This window comes from Myxocyprinus asiaticus, chromosome 11, assembly GCF_019703515.2.
Source record: "Myxocyprinus asiaticus isolate MX2 ecotype Aquarium Trade chromosome 11, UBuf_Myxa_2, whole genome shotgun sequence".
In the NCBI taxonomy this organism is placed as follows: domain Eukaryota; kingdom Metazoa; phylum Chordata; class Actinopteri; order Cypriniformes; family Catostomidae; genus Myxocyprinus; species Myxocyprinus asiaticus.
The window spans coordinates 51,618,261-51,625,303 of NC_059354.1; positions in this window are offsets into that span (position 1 = coordinate 51,618,261).

Genomic DNA, 7,043 nt, shown 5'->3' on the forward strand with positions numbered 1-7,043 from the left:
TCAAGATAATAATCCACAGACTCATGTACTACCAGATATTTCCAGCAGAGAGACACATTCTCTTGCATTCAGTTTACAAACAAATACAGAGAAATAATAATCAGGGTTCCCATTCTTTTCAAGGCACAATTTTCCAGGACATTTCCAAAAGATTTTGTGTGTCCAAGATTTTTGCGTCCATTCTTTTTTACTTTTAAAACCCAAAAATGAAAAACAAAAAATGTGGTTTCTTCTTTATTGGTTTTAACACTGACGAATAGAATAAACAGATACAAACTCATTTCCTGTTTAAAAAGGAATAAAGAGATTGGGGAAATGGCTCAATTTTGGTTTTCCTTCATTGTTTAAAACATTTATTTATGCCTTCAATATTTGATACGCACATGTGAGTGGCACTGAAATGCCCCTTTCATCTGATTGGTCAACTTGCCCCGTCTTCTGGACTGCTTTAATCCTATCAACTAGAATTAGAGTTGGGATTGCTCTGCAAATTTGTCTCAATTTTCGTTAAATATTGTCCCGAACCACCACTAACTGTGAACCATGCATGCCATATGTATTAGAATATTGCTGCTGGGCACTTCATGGTGTTGTTGCCTCTAATGGACAGCACGTGAGAGATCACATGCCACATCACATGGCCATATGCTGACTGGGAGTTGGTCTATTATATATTATTTTTAATAACATTTCATGATTTTGTAGTGACTGTAGTGCTGCATCCCACTGATAAATGTACTTTTTAAAAAAGCTGCATCACTTCCGGACAAAAATGTCCCCATTGAAACCCATTAAAACTGCAATATTTGATCCCAGTGCCATTAAAGCATAAAATCAAGAATTCTAGGATATTATGCTTCAAAATTTACATTTTTAATATTTTCCACCAGATGGCGCCATTTTTCTCATGTTTAGCCTATGGAGCAAATACATGCTTTTCCCCTATTCTCTGTTTGCTGTATTATAGAGCACTGCAGGACAACTGAATAAATGATGCAGATAAAATTGTGTGTGTGTTGATATGGATGTCAGAGTGTGTTTTGTATGTGTGTATTAAGAAATGTGTGTGTGTGTGTGTGTGTGTGTGTGTGTGTGTATGTGTGTGTGTGTGTGTGGGGGGGGGGGTGTGTTGGTATGGATGTCCGAGTGTGTTTTGTATGTGTGTATTGAAAAATTTGTGTGTATGTGTGTGTAAAAAAACAAACAAACTGGCATTTAAAGGGTTAAAATCCTGAAAATGAATGAATATTTGGTAGTTATGATCAGGACTGATGTTGGTTAAAAAAATTAACTCATTGAAAGTGGAAAATAATATTAATATATAATATTTTTATGGCAGTTTTTTGACATGGAAATTTTTGTCTTCTAAGGTCCTGAGTGTGAGGTTTTTTTTTTTTTTTTTTTTTTTTTTTTTTTAATCTGACACAGCACAAAAAAATAACATTAAAATAAATAATGCATCAGAATCAATGTTGTTGCTAATCATTGACATATCCCAGACTGTGATAATCAAAAAAAAAAACAAAAAAAAAAAATCCCCTTTGCATTTAGTGTATGGAAAAATATAAATTTTTTGTTTTTGTTTTTTGTTTTTGTTTTTTTAAATAAAAAACAACAATGGCATTATGTGAACAAACTGGTATTTAAAGTGTTAAAGTCCTGAAAATGAATGAATATGTGGTAGTTATGATCAGGACTGATGCTGGTTAAAAAAGTCAGTGAAAGTGGAAAATAATATGACTATATAATATTATTATGGCAGTTTTTGACGTGGACATTTTTGTCCTCTAAATGTCACAGTCTATCTCCCTCATGTTTTCCTAGGACTCTTATTTTTAAATGTTTCCCCGGACTACATCTCCCAGTATTCACTGCCCTCATCACTTCCATCTGTTTCCAATCCTCCTCACCTGTCCTCCATTCCCTCATTAATTTCTTTTGTATAAATATCCTCTAGTTTTGCCCATTCCTTTGTCAGTCCTTGAAGTGTTATGTTTAATGGTTATGGTGTGATGTTTAGCTTTATTGTTGTTCCACTCCAGCATTTATTATTAAAAGATGTAAAGTATCTATTCCTCCATCTCTTCCACTAGACCAGTGTTACACTACGGAACTCTGAGTAACTTTTTTTTTTATTGATGCACAAAGGTTAAAGGTCAAAACTAAATGTGTGAACTCAACTCATGGGGCTTTTATGCAAAGTGACAACTTTTTTTAAATTACATTTATCAATGGGATGCGGCACTACAGTCACTACAAAATCATGAAATGTTATTAAAAATAATATATAATAGACCAACTCCCAGTCAGCATATGGCCATGTGATGTGGCATGTGATCTCTCACGTGCTGTCCATTAGAGGCAACAACACCATGAAGTGCCCAGCAGCAATATTCTAATACATATGGCATGCATAGTTCACAGTTAGTGGTGGTTCGGGACAATATTTAACGAAAATTGAGACAAATTTGCAGAGCAATCCCAACTCTAATTCTAGTTGATAGGATTAAAGCAGTCCAGAAGACGGGACAAGTTGACCAATCAGATGAAAGGGGCATTTCAGTGCCACTCACATGTGCGTATCAAATATTGAAGGCATAAATAAATGTTTTAAACAATGAAGGAAAACCAAAATTGAGCCATTTCCCCAATCTCTTTATTCCTTTTTAAACAGGAAATGAGTTTGTATCTGTTTATTCTATTCGTCAGTGTTAAAACCAATAAAGAAGAAACCACATTTTTTGTTTTTCATTTTTGGGTTTTAAAAGTAAAAAAGAATGGACGCAAAAGTACACGGACCCACACATTTGTAATATTTAAGAAAAACACACAAAAGTCCATTAAAATTGTGGTTATTGGAGTTTTCTTTGTTTAATTCCGTATTCATCAGTTTAATTAAATTTCATCATCGAAATGGTGTTTTGTAAAATATACGTGTTAAAACATTAATTATTTTAGTTAATTCAGTTTGTCAACATAACAATGCATTACTTTTATCAAATGAAGTGCTTTTCTACCAAATCCTCACAGCACAGTCCAAAAAGTGCTGCACAACAGAACATCACAGATGTGAGATATTGCTTTATTATTATTATTATTATTATTATTATTATTGTTGTTGTTATTATTATACATTATTATTTTTTTAATTGCAAAAACATGATCTTTTACCCATTTCACACATCCATTTAAGTTGAGCTATTATTTTGGAGTTTGTGTGTTTTTGACTGTAGTTTCTCTAGATAAGCAGTTTGCTACATGTCCCAGAGTGATTATAAAACCCATAAAGCGGGCCTGGGTAGCTCAGTGGTAAAATATGCTGGCTACCACCCCTGGAGTTCACTAGTTTGCTAGTTCGAATCCCAGGGCACGCTGAGTGACTCCAGCCAGGTCTCCTAAGCAACCAAATTGGCCGGTTGCTAGGGAGGGTAGAGTCACATGGGGTAACCTCCTTGTGGTTGCTATAATGTGGTTCTTGCTCTCGGTGGGGCGTGTGGTGAGTTGTGCGTGGATGCAACGGAGAATAGCGTGAATCCTCCACACGTGCTAAGTCTCCACGGTAACGTGCTCAACAAGCCACGTGATAAGATGCGCGGATTGACGGTCTCAGACGCGGAGGCAGCTGAGATTCGTCCTCCACCACCCGGATTGAGGCGAGTCACTACACCACCATGGGGACTTAAAAGCATATTGGGAATTGGGCATTCCAAATTGGGAGAAAAAGAGGGAAAATCCAAAAAATAAAATACAAATATAAAACCCATAAAGCTGTGATTTCAGTAAAATAAATATGTATAGTCTTTATGTGCTGCTCGCTTCAGAGCGCTCTACTCAATGTCATCTACTACACACATGCACACACCCAGAGTATGCATAATGCTCATGATGAGACGTTTTCAGCGTTGGAGCGACCAGCTTCACATATTCATTTTGAAGCACGCAACACATGCAGAGTATATATTTATTTAATTAAATCACAGCCTTTTGCTGTTCAATAATCACACTAGGACATATTGAGATTTCAACTTGATTTATTGTGCATTAAAACATTCATTTTTGTCCCAAATATGTCAAATTCTGTGACATTCTGCATTTTATAGGTAATGCAACTTTTATGAATGGATTCAATGATTCCATTTGTGTTTTCTGTACCATGGAAATCACAGGGCCCTACATGTGGTAACAGCGGTATAAGCAGACTCTGATGCATCTATACACCATTTATGGATTAACAGAACATGAAAAAAATAGACTAGAAATGGAAAGATTGTCAGGACAAATGTTGAACTTTTTGGTTTGACAAAGCTATGTCTAAGTTAAAAAAAAAAAAATTATACGTTTTTAAAAGCCTTTAATTTAAGGTTATATAGGTCTTACAGACAGACAGAGAACTCACTGACAAATCAGCATAAGTGTAACTCTACACTGGAGCAGACTTTTGAGATTTTGTTAATTTTCATGACTTTTCCAGGCCTGAAACTTTGAAACTGTCATTGCAATAAATATATAGTGCATGCAAAATCTGTTTCTTCTCATGGATGACACCAGGATCTCAAGACCGAATAGATGTCTCATCTCTGTGTCTCCACTGACGTTACACTGGCTCATTATGGGGGTCGAGGGCTCGTGTCCTCACCTATCATCCAGACAGACAACCTGACATCGTTAAACCGGTTGAGACCAAGACTTTCACACAATTGTGCTATCACACTTATTTGTCCCCTTCAGCTTCCAAAGAAAACTGATGACAAGCCTCAAATATAACAATGCAAGAAACTCATCCAGTCAGCACACATCATGGAGTGGCTTTCAAACAAATTGGCTTCAGGTGAGTTCATTTCTCTATTTTAGATTTAAGGTATAAATGAGACATCTAGCTAGCTCCAGGTGGTGTGACATCTGACCGAACCTCGTGGGCTCTCTCGTCATTAAGCATTGCACGTTCTAGCCATGAAGAATAACGATTACTGTGACTGTAAAAGCAGTTATGAACTTCTGTAGTCCCCATGCCATCTGTGATGTGGACCACTGATAATGATATGGCTCTAATATGTTCTGCTGCAACTTTATTTTTTAATAAGTAAGATGACACGAAACTGTTCCCAGTACAGAGTCCTCTAATCTATCTGCAATAAAACACATGTCAGGTTCCATATCTCCACTGATGACTAAAGGACTCTGCCGTTATTCCATTGAGCCAGTCAATGTGCCTATGGTTTGATAGGCAAGTGGGGAACACATGACATTTTGTGATACAATTGTTTTGAGGCTATGTCTGCATTTCGGAAGAAATGGGCTGAGGTTGACTCTTAAAAGCCCTTCAGATGCACGCAACAGAATCATGAATCTGTATCAGATTGCTATTCAAATGTTTCCTCTGTTCACCACATTAAAAACTGGAAAATTCTCACTGTGTGCGTCTTTATTCTTTCTAGCTCTCGATCTCTCTCTCAGTGGAGTACAGCAGCCACTGTCAGCAGATTCTGATGATAATTATGTTGTCTTAAAAAGGCAGATATACACTGATATTCTATTTAAATTTCTTCTTCTGAGACAAAGATTTGGGACTGTAACTCCTCCAAGAGCTTTAAAGCTACATGAGCCAACCACGTACCATAGTAACAAACTCACAAAACACCCTCACCTAAACTGTCCTCTCTCTCTCTCTCTCTCTCTCTCTCTCTCATATGAAGCTTTGGAATAAACAAATCATTTCAGTGAATTAGTTCTTTCAGATTAAAATAAACTATTCCCTTTTATTTAGCACTGGGAACTCTGACTCATTTTAGTGAGTTATTTCTTTAGGATAATTCTTCAGTAATTCCTCAACAGAGCCTTAAACCCAGATAGCACATGTACATCTCTGAGATGTCTGTTTCAGAGTGTTTAATTTGGAAAGCATCACATTCTAATTAACATCTGTAAAACATCTTAAAAATATCCGATTTACAAACATTCTAAATCCTCAACGTTTCAAAGACATCCGCTGAAAGACTTGTTGACATCAGAGAGGAAATGTCTTTCTCTCCCAAACCACTAAACAGCATCAAAAACTGTCACAGCACTTTCTTAAACACCTGTTTGTCACTGTGCACTGTGAAATATTCCTGATCCATGAGATCATTGCATATAATAGACTTTATTCACACTGGTGCCTCTCAATTTTCTCCCCCTTTCTCTCCAATTTGGAATTCCCAATGTGCTCTAAGTCCTTGTGGTGGTGTAGTGACTCGACTCAATCTGGGTGGAAGTTGCCTCTGTGTCTGAGACTGTCAATCCATGCATCTTATCACATGGCTTGTTGAGCATGTTACCATGGAGACATGGCACATGTGGAGGCTTCATACCATTCTACATGGCATCCACGCACAACTCACCACATGTCCCACTGAGAGCAAGAACGACATTATAGTGACCACGAGGAGGTTACCCCATGTGACTCTACCCTCCCTAGCAACCAGGCCAATTTGGTTGCTTAGGAGACCTGGCTTGAGTCACTCAGCACACCCTGGATTTGAACCCGTAACTCCAGGGTGATAGTCAGCATCTTTACTCGCTGAGCTACCCAGGTCCCCACCATCTTTGATTTTTAATGGGAATGACAACGAGGCTGTGAGGGATAGACTTCCCATCTCTTCAATGGGCTGTACTGCAGTTTAAAGTGTTTCTGGTCATTCTGTGGACAAAACATTGATAAAGTATCTGTAGTGGTGGCTCAGCAGTTCAGGCTCTGGGTTACTGACTAGAAGGTCAGGGGTTCAAGCCCCAGTACTGCCAAGATGCCACTGTTGGGCCCTTGAGCAAGGCCCTTGACCCTATCTACTCCTGGGGCACTGTATCATGGCTGACCCTGTGCTCTGACCCCAGCTTAGCTGGGATATGTGTGAATGTATTATGTGTGATAAAAAAATAACAATAATGAAGGTGTGGGGTAAGAGTCTCCCTTGCCACCTTTTTTTTAAAAACTGGATTTTAAGGGGGCCTGGGTAGCTCAGTGGTAAAATAAGCTGGCTACCACCCCTGGAGTTCGCTAGCTTGCTAGT